The sequence below is a fragment of the Arachis ipaensis genome, chromosome B3, assembly GCF_059453495.1.
Source record: "Arachis ipaensis isolate K30076 ecotype BB chromosome B3, ASM5945349v1, whole genome shotgun sequence".
In the NCBI taxonomy this organism is placed as follows: domain Eukaryota; kingdom Viridiplantae; phylum Streptophyta; class Magnoliopsida; order Fabales; family Fabaceae; genus Arachis; species Arachis ipaensis.
In genome coordinates this window covers 48,499,270-48,515,967 of record NC_142438.1, presented here as the reverse complement: position 1 = coordinate 48,515,967, position 16,698 = coordinate 48,499,270, and positions in this window count along the sequence as shown.

Below are 16,698 nucleotides of genomic sequence, written 5' to 3'. Positions count from 1 at the left end.
TAGATCCCACGATGCCTAACTTCTTGTGCTCGAACCCTTCATGGCGCCTAACTTCCCTTGGCATATCCATCTGGCGCCTAACTTGAGCGCATATGGCGCCTAACTTGATGGCTTTATTCACACTCAGCGCCTAACTTGGGGCATCATGGCGCCTAACTTCCCTTGCTTTCTTCACACCCAGCGCCTAACTTGAGGTTTGTGGGGTTGGGCGCGAGGGTGGCAATGAGTGATTCCAAGTTGCACGCTTCATGTGGCGCTTAACTTGGGAAAGTTCAAGTTAGGCACCACCCCTCCCGAGTGTAACATCAAATTTGTACGTAGCTTGGTGCCTAACCTCAAGGGGTGAAGTTAGGCGCCACCCCTCCAGTAAGTAACTCCAATTTCGGCATGAATGTGGTGCCTAACTTGAGTATTGTGAAGTTAGGCTCCACCCAATCCGAAACAACTTCTTCCAAGGTATTCGAAAATCTATTTTCAGGTTCCTGCTTTTGTTCTAATTACTCTACATGATCCAAACACACGTAAAATAAAGGAAAAACAATAAAAACTCAACTAAAACCAGATAATTGACAAAATCAAAGTAAAAGAAATCAAACTAAAGGATACGAAAATATCGGGTTGCCTCCCAACAAGCGCTTCTTTAACGTCACTAGCTTGACGATTAGTTCTGCTAGTTCAGCAGATAAGTGGAACTTTGGTGATCAATCTCGCCTCCAAGATAGTGCATCAACCTTTGGCCATTAACTGTAAACTTTCTGTTAGAATTCTCCTCCTAAATTTCCACATGACCATATGGTGATGCTTTGGTGACCACAAACAGTCCTGACCACCGGGATTTCAGCTTCCCGAGAAAGAGTTTGAGCCTTGAATGGAATAGAAGCACCCTCTGACCTGGCTTAAATACTTTGATGGCAATCTTCTTGTCATGCCATATCTTAGTTCTCTCCTTATAGAGCTTGGCATTATCATAGGCCGAATATCTGAATTCATCAAGCTCATTTAACTGAAGCATTCTCTTTGTCCCTGCAACTTGAGCATCAAAGTTCAGAAACTAAATTGTCCAGTAAGCTTTATCCTCCAGCTCAACTGGTAAGTGACAGGCTTTACCATAGACCAAATGATAAGGGGACATTCCAATAGGAGTTTTGTATGTTGTCCGGTATGCACAGAGAGCATAATCAAGCTTCCTAGACCAGTCCTTCCTTGAAATACTGACGGTCTTCTCCAGGATTCGCTTGAGTTCTCTATTAGAAACCTCAACCTGTCCACTTGTCTGAGGGTGATAGGGGGTTGCCACTTTATGACAGACTCCATACCTCTGCAGAAGTGAGTCCAGCTGTCTGTTACAGAAGTGACTTCCACCATCACTAATGAGTGTCCTTGGGACACCAAACCGGCTGAAGATATATCTCTGAAGAAATCTCATCACCACTTTGGCATCATTGGTGGGCAAAGCCACGGCTTCCACCTACTTGGACACATAATCAACTGCCACTAAAATATAATTGTTGGAATAGGAGGGCGGAAAAGGTCCCATGAAGGTAATACCCCACACATCAAACAACTCAATCTCAAGAATCTCCTGCTGTGGTATCTCATGGTTGGAAGGGAGATTCTTTGCTCTTTCACATCTATCACAGTTCTTCACAAATGCTTTTGAGTCCCAGAAGAGAGTCAGCCAGTAAAAACTGCTCTAAAGGACCTTTGTAGCTGTCCTTTCACCACCAAAGTGGCCTCCATAATCAGAACCATGACAGTGCCAAAGAATCTGTTGCGTTTCCTCATCTGAGACACACCTCCGGATTATACCATTTGAGCATCTTCTAAAAAGGTATGGTTCCTCCCAGAAGTAGTACTTTGCATCAGTCAGTAGCTTCTTCACTTGTTGTTTACTGTACTCCTTTGGAATGAAATTCATGGCTTTGTAATTTGCAATGTCTGCAAACCATGGAGCCTGCTGAATGACAAAAAGTTGCTCATCCAAAAATGTCTCAATCACAGCTGTGGGTGGTAGCACGCCTTCTTCAGGTTCTATCCTGGAAAGGTGGTCAGCTACTTGATTTTCTGACCCTCTTCTGTCTTTGATCTCAATATCAAACTCCTGAAGGAGTAGCACCCATCTGATTAATCTTGGTTAGAATCCTATTTGGTTAGAAGGTACTTCAAAGCAGCATGATCAGTATAAACAATAACATTAGAACCAATTAAATAGGACCTAAACTTATTAATAGCATACACAATAGCTAATAATTCTTTTTCTGTAGTTGTGTAATTCTTTTGAGCATCATTTAACACACGACTAGTATAGTAAATGACATGCATAAACTTGCCGTGCCTCTGTCATAAAACAACTCCTATAGCATAATCACTAGCATCACACATTAATTCAAATGGCAAATTCCAGTTGGGGGGCTATGATAGGAGTAGAGGTGAGGTTTGCTTTTAGAGTTTCAAAAGCATGCAGACATTCAGTATCAAATAAAAAAGGAACATCATCAACTAGTAGGTTGCTTAATGGTTTAGCAATCTTAGAAAAATCCTTTATAAATCTTCTGTAAAATCCTGCATGACCCAACAAATTCTGGACTGCCTTAACATTAGTTGGTGGTGGTAATTTTTCAATTACCTCCACCTTGGCTCTATCAACCTCAATCCCCTTGCTTGAAATCCGGTGTCTAAGAACAATACCTTCTGTAACCATAAAATGATATTTTTTCCAATTTAAAACAAAATTTGATTCTTGACACCATTTCAGGACTAGAGATAAATGCTTAAGGAAGGATTCAAAAGAATTACCAAAAACAGAAAAAGCATCCATAAATACCTTAATGAACTTTTCAACCATATCAGAAAAGATTGAAAGCATACACCTCTGAAAAGTTGCTGGGGCATTACAGAGTCCAAATGGCATTCTCTGGTAAGCAAATACTCCAAAAGGACATGTGAATGCCGTCTTCTCTTGATCTTGAGGGTCCACTGCAATTTGGTTATATCCAGAATATCTATCTGAAAAACAATAAAAAGTATGACCAGCTAACCTCTCAAGCATCTGATCAATGAAAGCAAGGGGAAGTGATCCTTCCTTGTAGCAGTGTTGAGCCTCCTGTAGTCTGTGCACATTCTCCATCCTGTGACGGTCCTTGTAGGAATTAGCTCATTCTTTTCATTCTTGATCACTATCATCCCTCCTTTCTTGGGAACTACCTGCACAGGACTCACCCAAGGGCTATCAGAAATAGGGTATATAATGTCGGCTTCCCATAGTTTCGTTACCTCTTTTTGGACCACTTCTTTCATAGTTGGATTGAGTCTCCTTTGTGGTTGCACAACTGGTTTAGCATCATCTTCAAGAAGGATCTTGTGCATACACTTGGTTGGAATAATCCCCTTTAAATCACCAATGGTCCACCCAAGAGCTGTTTTATGGCTCTTGAGCACTGTAATCAGTGCCTCTTCCTCACCAGGTTTCAAGGAAGAGCTAATAATCATTGGATATAAATCATTTTCACCTAAGAACACATATTTCAAAGAAGGAGGCAAAGGCTTTAGCTCAAGCTTGGTGACTTCTTCCTCCGCCTTAGGCGTGTTCACCATGTTCTTCTGGGGTGGTGAATCATCAATCTCAAGTAATTCATACTCAGAGAGAGGATCCAGAATATCATCAAGTACCTCAGCTTCTAGTACTTCTTGAACAAGTGGTTCAACAACATCAACTCTCATACACCCTTCAGAATCATTAGGGTGTTTAGCTTCAAACACATTAAGGACTACCTGTTCTTCATTGACCCTCAGGGTTAATTCACCCTTTTGCACATCAATCAGAGCTCTATCTGTAGCGAAAAAAAGGTCTTCTAAGAATAATAGAGGACTTTTTATCCTCTTCCATATCCAATATAACAAAATCAGCAGGAAAAATGAATGGCCCCACTTACACAAGTACATCCTTAACAACCCCCCATAGGAAATTTAATAGAAAGATCAGCAAGTTGAAGAGAAATACGAGTGGGTTTTACCTCCTCAATTTGGAGCTTTTTCATCACTAAAAGTGGAATGAGGTTGATGCTAGCTCCAAGGTCACACAAAGCCCTCTGAATAGTGACATCTCTAATGGTGCAAGGAATTACAAAGCTTCCTGGATCCTGCATCTTCTCAGGAAGGTTATGTTGAATAATAGCACTGCATTCCTTAGTTAATATCACTGTCTCTTTTTCCTTCCAATTCCTCTTGTTAGTCAACAGTTCTTTCATGAATTTAGCATAGAGAGGCATTTGCTCAAGAGCCTCAGCAAAGGGAATATTGATCTGAAGCTTCTTGAAGACTTCTAAAAATCTAGAAAATTGCTTGTCTTTAGAAGCCTTCTGAAGTCTCTGAGGATATGGCATTTTAGGCTTGTACTTAGGAGCCTTTGGCAATGTAGGATGAGTATCCAGAGAGACTGGAAATGGGTTATCTACACGCCTAGGAGGGACGTGCTCCACCTCTTCTTTCTTCTCCTATGGAGCTTCTTTTTCAACTATCTCCTCATTGACCTTAGTCTCAGAACCAGTAACTTTACCACTTCTCAATTGAATAGCCTTGCAATCTTCTCTTGGGTTTACCACTGTATCACCAGGAAGTGTATTTGGAGGCCTCTTAGGTACTTGCTTGCTCAACTGGCCTACTTGCACCTCCAAATATCTAAGTGAAGTTCTAGTCTCCTGCATAAAACTAGCCAGTATTGCTTCCAAATCAGTGTTCTTCTGGGGTTGAGAATTTTCCTGCTGAGGTGCTTGTTGTTGATAAGACTGAAACTCGCAGTTATTATAGTTATTCTAATGAAAACCGCCCTGAGAATTATTGTTAAAATTCTGGGATCTCTGAGGTTGCTCTCTCCACCTTAAAGTTGGGTGATTTATCCACCCCTGATTATAGGTTTTAGCATACGGATCATTATTGGGGTTTCTAGGAGCATTCCCCATGTAATTGACCTGTTCAGAAGAAGATTGAGCATAATCATAATCTCACCTTGCATACAGCTACCAGTCATGTCATAAGGCATCTCTTGAGGTGCATTCTAAGTATTAACAGCTGAAACCTGCATTCCACTTAATTGTTGAGTAATCAAATTCATCTACTGGGACAAAATTTTGTTCTGAGCAAGAAGAGCATCAAAAGCCTCTACTTCCAAAATGCCTTTCTTCTTAGGGGTCCCAGAGTTCACAGGATTCCTGTTAGATGAGTAGAGATATTGGTTTTTAGCAACCAACTTAATAAGCTCAATAGTATCCTCTGGTGTCTTCTTCATATGCAATGAACCACCTGCAGAATTATCTAGACACATTTTGGATATTTCACATAAGCCCTCATAAAAGATATCCAGCTGAGTCCATTTAGAAAACATGTCCGGAGGGCATTGCCTGGTTAGTAGCTTGAATCTTTCACGGGCTTCATAAAGGGTCTCACCATCTTTCTGTCTGAAGGTCTGAACCTCCCCCGTTAGGTTAGTCAGCTTTTGTGGTGGGAAAAATTTAGTCAGAAATCCAGTGACCACCTTATCCCAAGTATCCAGACTCCCCTTGGCTTGAGAATCTAACCACAGCTTTGCTCTATCCCTCACAGCAAATGGGAAGAGCATGATTTTGTAAACCTCAGGGTTCACTCCATTAGTCTTCACAGTATCACCAAATCTGTAGAAAATTAGGAATAAATTGATTTGGGTCTTCCTGAGGAAGTCTATGATACTAACAATTTTGCTGCACAAGAGTGACTAGCTATGGCTTCAGTTCAAAGTTATTTGTAGCTATAGGAGGCATCACAATACTTTTCCCATAAAGATCTGCATTGGGGGCAGTGTATGAGCCAAGCACTCTTCTAGGTTATTCATTCTCATTCAAATTTGCCACATTGGCATTAACAGCTGATGGAGATGATCACGATGGTTCGAAAATTTAGCAAAACAATTTCTTCATTGGTAGCATAGTCCGAACCAACAAATAATCCTCTCAATCAAAGTTTAATTTTCAAATACAAATATATAACCGAGAGTAATGAAACCTCGGGTCGTTCTCCCTAGGAATGCAATTGGAAATGCTACGCTTTCGGTTGTAGAGGCAAAAAGGGGTTTTTGAAATCAAAGAACAAAAGATTAAAAGAACTAAGAAATAAAAGAACTAAGAAATGATCAAAATTGAAATCAATGCAATTAAGAAGGAAACAAGATCAAAATTAGTGAAACTGCTAAGATATGCATAAAAGAGCCTTGACTTGGGGATGATAATCCAAGGAACCCTATCATTGCCATAACTACAACTATGATAATTATGATGAGTCAATCTCGCTTAGTTAACTCCTAACATCGAGGAGTAGGTCAAGCAAGCATAATTGACCTTGATCCATAAGTCCTAGCTAACTTACCAAATTAATTAGTAAAAATCTAGCTTCAATGGATACAAGAGTCAACTAACTACCTAAGAATTACCACTAAATGTCGGACATCAAGACTCTAGTATCCTAGGAACTCAAATCCCAAGCCAAGGTGTGAAAATCTACTCAAAATCTAAGGTTGGCATTTTCACAAACACCTTGTGTGCATAAAACCAAAACATAAGAAATTGTAAAGGAAAATGGAAAACTATAACCAACTATGCACAAAATCAACAATAAACATCCAAACAAACATAAGGCAAGCATAAAATACTAAATTCATCAATCAAAACTTCAAGAACTTAAAATTGTAAATATTGACAAAGTACTTGAGCCAAAGAGAAATAAAAGTAAAATTGATGTAATTAAAGAGGAATTAAAGAGTACTTACAATTAAAAAAGTAAAATCCAAGATCAAACTTGCTATAAAATGCTACAATCAAAACCCTAGAAGAGAAATTGCTATCTACACTACTCCTACTCCTAAGGATGCTTTCTACCTAAGAAAAACTAAACTAAAACCTAAAGTAAGCTTGTAATGATGCATAATAACTAATACTAACTAATGCCTTTTATATGTCTTCATTCCCCTTTGATATAGCATCACAAAAGGCTTCAGCAACTCCAAAAATTGGGCCAAGAGAGCCCCAAAATCGCGAGCCACGTGCTTCATTAATGAATCCACGTGCAGGGACCTGTGCGTACGCACAGATGTGTGCGCACGCACACTTTGCTGAAAGTCCACCTGTGCGTACGCATAGAGGGTTGTGCGCACGCACACATACAAATTTCCCCTTGTGGGCACGCACGCTTGCTTGTGCGCATGCACACTTGTCTGTGTGTGCTTTTCCTTGTTTTCTTCAAGTATTCTCCCTTGTACATGCTTTCTTTCACTTTTCCCTAGCCAATCTTGCCAAAATGACCTGAAATTACTCACAAAATATATCACGGCATCAAATAGTATAAAAGTGGAATTAAAATCACTAATTTAAGAACAAAAACACATGTTTTCCCATTTAGGTCCAAATTGGGGAGATAATACAAAAGTATGCTATTTTGGTGCTTAAGTGTGAGTTTATGTGATGAAATCCCTTCAAATCAAGTTAGAATATATCGGAAAATATGGACTCATCAACAGCACGATTATGATCCATGGTGGACTCTGCAGTTTCCCTTTCAAAAGTTTCACTTAGATTTTCACTAGCCTTGTAAAGTCTAGCTTGTTGCAAGTGCCGCCTCAAAGTCCTTTCAAGTTTAGGATCAAAATCTGTAAGAGGTTTCTTGTCTTTATTCCTACTCATAAACAGACAAAAGACAAGAAAAGTGGGATTCTCTATGTCAGAGTGTAGAGAATTCCCAGTGAAGTAACCTGTGTAAAGAAATAAAGCAAAACACTAACTAATTAAAGCTAAAAATTTTCGAAAATGATGACTAAAATTAAGCTAGGAAATTTGAAATTTACTAAGAAAATTAAATATGAAAATTAAAATAAAATCAACTAGGTAACACCAAACTTAATTTCAGAAATTAAGGAAAATAATAGCACTTAATTTTCAAAAATTACAAAGAAAAATTAAATGAAATTAAAACTAAAATGCCTAATCTAAGCAATCAAACAACTAATAGTTGTCAATTACAGTCAATCTCCGACAACGGCGCCAAAAACTTGGTACGAAATTTATAACCCACAAACTAACCAACAAGTGCACCGGGTCGTACCAAGTAATACCTCAGGTGAGTGAAGGTTGATCCCACGAGGATTGATGGATTAAGCAACAATGGTTAAGTGATTTACTTAGTTAGACAAATAGAAAAGAGTGTTGAAAGTTCAATTGCATCAAACAGTAAATTCAGAATATCAGAAAGCAAACAGTAAATTGATGTGAAGAATATATGGAGAAAACAGTTAAGGCTTCAGAGATATTTATTTTCCAGATTAACTTTTCTTACCAACTGTTTTAATCATGCAAGATTTAATTCATAGCAAACTATATGTGACTAAACCCTAATTCCTTAGACCTTTTTAGTCTCCTCTAACCTTCATCAACCGCCAATTCCTTGGTCACTTGATTCTAATTAGAGGATTAAGTTCAATTCTAGTTTATATGCCATAGAAATCCTAATTAGCCAAATATAAAAGATTATATGTCACGTATCCCGTTAAGTCCAGATAATTAGAAATTTAGGAGAATATGTTTTCAAGTTGTTGTTCAGGTAAAGTGCTTTTCAGTGTTTTATAATAACTCAAATAGAAAAAGGGTCATACTTCCGTTCCACCCAGATTCATAAGATAAAGAACAAAAACAATTCTTGAAATTGAAATCAATATATGAATTAAAATAGAAAAGTAATAGTACTAATCCATAGAATAAATAGAGCTCCTAACCTTAACAGTGGAGGTTTAATTGCTCATGGTGCGGAGAGAAAACTAGGGTTTTGTAAAACTGTAAAGTGCGGAATGAGGTAAGAGAAGAGAAAGGCCCGAAGGGCTTATTCTTTTCCATTTTATATCTAATCCTAATTAATGTAAAATATATTTTCTCAAACTAAATAATATATTTTCCTATTTTTAAATAAAATAAAGTTTAATCAGAATTAAAAGATGATCTTCGTGCATCTTCAATTGATGAATGGGAACCACTTTGATTCTTATGGCTGGCGCCTAACTTGGAAGGGAGTGGCACCTAACTTGGACCTAGCCAAATTGGATTGTGTGTGAAGGGAGTGACGCCTAACTTCATGCTGGCCGAATCCCATTGTGTGTGCTTGTTGTGCCTAACTTGAGAAACCTCAAGTTAGGCGCCACCTTGGCAGTAACATTGGAGGCCTTTTTCCTTGTCCTGGCGCCTAACTTCGTAAAACCCAAGTTAGGCACCACCTATGCAGCCTTGGTTTGATGAATTAAGTTAGGCGCCACCCTTGCCGAATTTCTGGAGAAGAAGTATGGACTATTATACATCGTTGGAAAACTCTGAAAGTTAGCTTTCTAACGCCACTAGAATCATGTCAATTGAACCCTTGTATCTCGAGTTATTTATGTTAGAGTGCAGGGAGGTCAGGGTTGACAGCATCATTCGCTTTCTTCTCTTTTTCTACAGAAACTCCATCAAATCTATCCGAATGCTACCTGAAATAAACAGAATTGTACATAATTCAAAGTAGCATCCATAGTGGCTAAAAGATAATTAATTCTTGATTAAACTCAACATATTGAATGTAAATTCATTAGGAAAAGATAGGAAAGATGCTCACGCACTACAAACAAATAAGCTTTCTACCACGCTTTTAAAGCCTGCCGAAAAGTGCAAAAAAGCGTGTGATAGCTTTTCGCCACGCTTTTTGAGCTATCGGCATGCTTTTGAAAGGGTCACATCCGCCAGCGTGCTGGTTGCTCTATCGCCATGCTTTTGTAGATCTATCGGCACGCTTTTTTTTGTTGGCATGCTTTCATCTCTTGCCAAGCTTAAAAAGCGTGGCCATAGGTCTTAACCTATAGGTACGCTTGAGAAGCGTACCAAAAAGTGCACATATCGCCATGCTTTTAAAACGTCCCAGAATATTTGTTTTGGATACTCTTTAAAAGCGTGGCTATTTATAAATACGAAAAGATATGGCTACGCTTATAAAATGTGCCAATAGATGAGGATATGGGTACGATTTTAAAGCGTGCCGGTTGCCAAGTTATGGCCACGCTTATTAATCATGCCTATTGAGCCCAAAGTTAAGATATAGCCACCCTTTTTAAGCGTGGCCATAAGTTTGGTTAGAATTTTTTTTCATTAATCTTCCTAATATTTCGTGCAAAATTCATATATAATTTTAAAATCATAGACCAAAATAATTATATATATTGAACTAATCCAACATATATATAAACTTCCCCATAAAAAAAGACATACATATAAAACTTGTCACCAAAAAGTAGACTTTGATGACAAAGTACCAAAAAGTAAAGTCATAACAAGTAAATAAGAATTGCAATTCCAACAGGTGTCACATATCTACTTCTTTTATATACTTAGTTACAAAATATCAAATTTATGAGTAGTGTGATCATCCATTATGAGCTCCATTGTTTTTACCACTGTCCTGCAGAATTTTAAATACTCTTGTGTTAGTGCATGTTATAAAGGCTACTTTAATTAAGTCCAACAAATCCAATTCCAAATCCAAATTGATTAAACATGAAAATGGCAAGGAAAATTTAATTAGGTCTCGCAATAATGCATATTCAGCCATTAGAACAAAAAACACATATCAAACACAAAAGAAATAGTCCCTATACAAGGTTACAACCATATATGCTCCCCTTGGCACTTTTTTATCTAGCACCATTGATAACATACCTATCCTAATTCAATAGATACTTTATTTGAATAGAAACTAAGAAAAATAAAAGGTCGGCTCCTGCAATAAATTGAATTGAACACATATACTTATTTCATTCTATTTATCTACGGAAATTGAAAGAAAAACTCAGGACAAAATAGTAAATTAAGCAATCAACAGTACATATTCAACTTAAAAGTAGAAATGAGGCAGGAAACTTGACAAGGTCAACAAATAGATGAGAAAATAAAGCATAGAAAAAATTATAGTTAAGCAATCAACAGTACATATTCAGCCAACATATAGTACATGATATGCGAAATTGTTACTCTGAGGTTGTAAAATTTGTTGTTCGTTTTCTTCCTGGCAATGGCACCAATAACTGGTGCACAATACCATGGTACACATATAACTTCACAACTTCGCACAACTAACCAGCAAGTGCACTGGGTCGTCCAAGTAATAAACCTTGCGTGAGTAAGGGTCGATCCCACGGAGATTGTTGGTATGAAGCAAGCTATGGTCATCTTGTAAATCTCAGTCAGGCGGATAATAATTGATTATGGAGTTTTCGAAAATAAATAATAAATAAACAGAAAATAAAGATAAAAATACTTATGTATATCATTGGTGAGAATTTCAGATAAGCGTATAGAGATGCTTTCGTTCCTCTGAATCTCTACTTTCCTGCTGTCTTCATCCAATCAGTCCTACTCCTTTCCATGACAAGCTTTATGTAATGGCATCACCGTTGTCAATGGCTACATCCCATCCTCTCTTGTGAAAATGGTCCAATGCGCTGTCACTGCATGACTAATCATCTGGAGGTTCTCGATCATACTGGAATAGTATTTACTATCCTTTTGCGTCTGTCACTACGCCCAGCATTCGCGAGTTTGAAGTTCGTCACAGCCATCCCTTCCCAGATCCAACTCGGAATACCACAGACAAGGTTTAGACATTCTGGATCTCAGGAATGGCCATCCATGGGTTCTAACTTATACCACGAAGACACTTAATAACTCGGACTCGGTCCCCTGTATTAGATATCCAAGAGATATCCATTCAATTGAAGGTAGAACGGAAGTGGTCGTCAGGCACGCGTTCATAGGGAATGATGATGATTGTCACATTCATGTTGAAGAGCGAATGAATATCTTAGAAGCGGAATAAGTTGAATTGAATATAAAACAGTAGTACTTTGTATTAAATCATGAGGAACAGTAGAGCTCCACACCTTAATCTATGGAGTGCAGAAACTCTACCGTTGAAAAATACATAAGTGAATATAGGGAAAGCATGGCCGAGTGGCCAGCCTCCCATAGAGGTCTAGAGATCTAAAAATGATCAAAAGATAATCCAAAGATGAAAATACAATAGTAAAAAGTCCTATTTATACTAAACTAGTTACTAGGGTTTACAGAAGTAAGTAATTGATGCATAAATCCACTTCCGAGCCCACTTGGTGTGTGCTTGGGCTGAGCTTGAAGTTTACACATGGAGAGGTCATTCTTGGAGTTGAACGCCAGTTTGTAACGTGTTTCTGGCATTCAACTCTGGTTCGTGACGTGTTTCTAGCGTTTAACTCCAGACTGCAGCGTAGAAGTGGCGTTCAACGCCCTTTTGCGTCGTCTAAACTAGGCCAAAGTATGGACTAATATATATTGCTGGAAAGCCCTGGATGTCTACTTGCCAACGCAATTAGAAGCGCGCCATTTTGAGTTCTGTAGCCCAAGAAAATCCACTTTGAGTGCAGGGAGGTCAGAATCCAACAGCATCAGCAGTCCTTCTTCAACCTCTGAATTTGATTTTTGCTCAAGTCCCTCAATTTCAGCCAGAAAATACCTGAAATCATAGAAAAACACACAAACTCATAGTAAAGTCCAGAAATGTGAATTTAACATAAAAACTAATAAAAACATCCATAAAAGTAACTAGATCCTACTAAAATCATACTAAAAATAATGCCAAAAAGCGTATAAATTATCCACTCATCACAACACCAAACTTAAATTGTTGCTTGTCCCCAAGCAACTGAAAATCAAATAGGATAAAAAGAAGAGAATATACTATAAATTCCAAACTATCAATGAAACATAGCTCCAATCAGATGAGCGGGACTTGTAGCTTTTTGCCTCTTGAATAGTTTTGGCATCTCACTTTATCCATTGAAGTTCAGAATGATTGGCATCTATAGGAACTCAGAGTTCAGATAGTGTTATTGATTCTCCTAGTTCATTATGTTGATTCTTGAACACAGCTACTTTATGAGTCTTGGCCGTGGCCCTAAGCACTTTGTTTTCCAGTATTACCACCGGATACATAAATGCCACAGACACATAACTGGGTGAACCTTTTCAGATTGTGACTCAGCTTTGCTAAAGTCCCCAATTAGAGGTGTCCAGGGTTCTTAAGCACACTCTTCTTTTGCTTTGGACCTTGACTTTAACCGCTCAGTCTCAAGTTTTCACTTGACACCTTCACGCCACAAGCACATGGTTAGGGACAGCTTGGTTTAGCCGCTTAGGCTAGGATTTTATTCCTTTAGGCCCTCCTATCCACTGATGCTCAAAGCCTTGGAATCCTTTTTATTACCCTTGCCTTTTGGTTTTAAGGGTTATTGGCTTTTTGCTCTTGCCTTTTGGTTTTAAGAGCTTTTGGCTTTTTCTGCTTGCTTTTTCTTTTTCTATTTTTTTTTTGCCATTTTTTTTTCTTTTTTTTCTGCAAGCTTTTGTATTCACTGCTTTTTCTTGCTTCAAGAATCATTTTTATGATTTTTCAGATTATCAAATAACATTTCTCCTTATCATCATTCTTTCAAGAGCCAACATATTTAACATTCTTAAACAACAACTTCAAAAGACATATGCACTGTTCAAACATTCATTCAGAAAACAAAAAGTATTGTCACCACATCAATATAATTAAACTAAGTTCAAGGATAAATTCGAAACTCATGTACTTCTTGTTCTTTTGTAATTAAAACATTTTTCATTTAAGAGAGGTGATGGATTCATATTCATGACTTTAAGGCATAGACACTTAGACACTAATGATAATGTAATAAAGACACAAACATAGATAAATATTTAACATAAGAAAACGAAAAACATAAAATTTAAGAACAAGGAATGAGTCCACCTTAGTGATGGTGGCGTTTCCTTCTTGAGGAACCAATGATGTCCTTGAGCTCTTCTATGTCTCTTCCTTGTCTTTGTTACTCCTCCCTCATTGTTCTTTGATCTTCTCTAATTTCATGAAGTATGATGGAGTGCTCTTGATGTTCCACCCTTAGTTGTCCCATGTTAGAACTTAGTTCTCCTATGGAGGTGTTGATTTGCTCCCAATAGTTCTGTGGAGGAAAGTGCATCCCTTGAGGTATCTCAGGGATCTCTTAATTTGCAGTCATATGTTCTACCACTGAGCTATAGACCCTTGAGATGAATCTCTCCATCTTCTATGACTTGGAGGTGGAAGCTTTTGTCTTCTCTTTTCTCTTTCTAGAGGTTTCTCTGGCCTTAGGTGCCATCAATGGTTATGGAAAAACAAAAAAGCTATGCTTTTACCACACCAAACTTAGAATATTGCTCGCCCTCGAGCAAAAGAAGAAAGAATAGTAGAAGAAGAAGAAGATATGGAGGAGATGGAGGTGATTGGTAGGTGGAGTGTATGATGGTTTTGGAGAGGAATTGGAGGTGATTGGTGAAGGGTTCTTGAGAAAGGGTGATATAGGATTATGAGGAGGTAAGGTGAGTGGAAGTATGTGGGGATCCTGTGGGGTCTACAGATCCTGAGGTGTCAAGGATTTGCATTCCTGCACCAATTAGGCATGTAAAATGCCTTTGCATGCAATTCTGGCGTTTAAACGCCGAATTGGTGCTTGTTCTGGGCGTTCAGCGCCCAGATGCAGCATATTTCTGGCGTTGAACGCCAGTTCTATACTTGTTTCTGGCGTTCAGCGCCAGCTTTCCTCAGTGTGCATTCCTGGCGTCTGAACGCCAGGATGCTGCTTGTTTCTGGCGTTCAACGCCAGATCCATGCTCTGTTCTGGCGTTGAATGCCAGCCAGATGCTCCTTACTGGCGTTTAAACGCCAGTAAGTCCTTCCTCTAGGGTGTGATTTTTCTTCTGCTGTTTTTAATTCCGTTTTCAATTTTTATATTTATTTTGTGACTCCACATGATCATGAACCTAATAAAACATGAAATAACAATAAAAATAAATTAAAATTAGATAAATAAAAATTGGGTTGCCTCCCAACAAGCGCTTCTTTAATGTCAATAGCTTGACAGTGGGCTCTCATGGAGCCTCACAAATGTTCAGAGCATTGTTGAGACTCCCCAACACCAAACTTAGAGTTTGGTTGTGGCCTCCCAACACCAAACTTAGAGTTTGACTGTGGGGGATTTGGTTGACTCTGCAGTGAGAGAAGATTTTTATGCTTCCTCTCCATGGGTACAGAGAGAGATCCTTGAGTTTTAAACACAAGGTTGTCCTCATTTAATTGAAGGATCAATTCTCCTCTGTCCACATCAATCACAGCTCTTGCTGTGGCTAGGAAGGGTCTTCCAAGAATTATGGATTCATCCTCATCCTTCCCAGTATCCAGGATTATGAAATCAGCAGGGATGTAAAGGTCTTTAACCTTTACTAACATGTCCTCTACTTGTCCATAGGCTATTTTCATGGATTTGTCTGCCATCTCTAATGAGAAATTGGCTTCCTGTACCTCAAGGGTTCTTAGTTTCTCCATTACAGAGAGTGGCATGAGGTTTATTCCTGACCCAAGGTCACATAGAGCCTTCTCAAAGGTCATGGTGCCTATGGTACAAGGTATTAAGAACTTTCCAGGATCCTGTTTCTTCTGAGGCAATGTCAGTTGATCCAGATCACTCAGTTCATTGATGAGCAAGGGAGGTTCATCTTCCCAAGTCTCATTACCAAATAATTTGGCATTCAGCTTCATGATTGCACCAAGGTACTTGGCAACTTGCTCTTCAGTAACATTCTCATTCTCTTCAGAAGAAGAATACTCATCAGAGCTCATGAATGGCATAAGGAGGTTTAATGGAATCTCTATGGTCTCTAGATGAGCCTCAGAGTCCTATGGTTCCTCAAAGGGAAACTCCTTGTTGATCACTGGACGTCCCAGGAGGTCTTCCTCCTTGGGATTCACATCCTCCCCTTCCTCCTTGGATTCGGCCATGATGGTTATATCAATGGCCTTGCACTCTCCTTTTGGATTTTCTTCTCTATTGCTTGGGAGAGCACTAGGAGGGGTTTCAGTGATTTTCTTACTCAGCTGTCCTACTTGTGCCTCCAAATTTCTAATGGAGAACCTTGTTTCATTCATGAAACTCACAGTGGCCTTAGATAGATCAGAGACTAAGTTTGCTAAATTAGAGGTATTTTGTTCAGAGTTCTCTGTCTGTTGCTGAGTGGATGATGGAAAAGGCTTGCTATTGCTAAACCTGTTTCTTCCACCATTATTAAAGCCTTGTTGAGGCTTTTGTTGATCCTTCCATGAGAGATTTGGGTGATTTCTCCATGAGGGATTATAGGTGTTTCCATATGTTTCACCCATGTAATTCATCTCTGCTATTGCAGGATTCTCAGGATCATAAGCTTCTTCTTCAGAAGATGTCTCTTGAGTACTGTTGGATGCAGCTTGCATTCTATTCAGACTCTGAGAAATCATATTGACTTGCTGAGTCAATATTTTATTCTGAGCCAATATGGCATTCAGAGTATCAATTTCAAGAACTCCCTTCTTCTGAGGCGTCCCATTACTCACAAGATTCCTCTCAGAAGTGTACATGAACTGGTTATTAGCAACCATGTCAATGAGTTCTTGAGCTTCTACAGGAATTTTCTTTAGGTGAATAGATCCACCTGCAGAAGTATCCAATGACATGTTAGCTAATTCAGACAGACCATCATAGAATATATCCAAGATGGTCCATTCTGA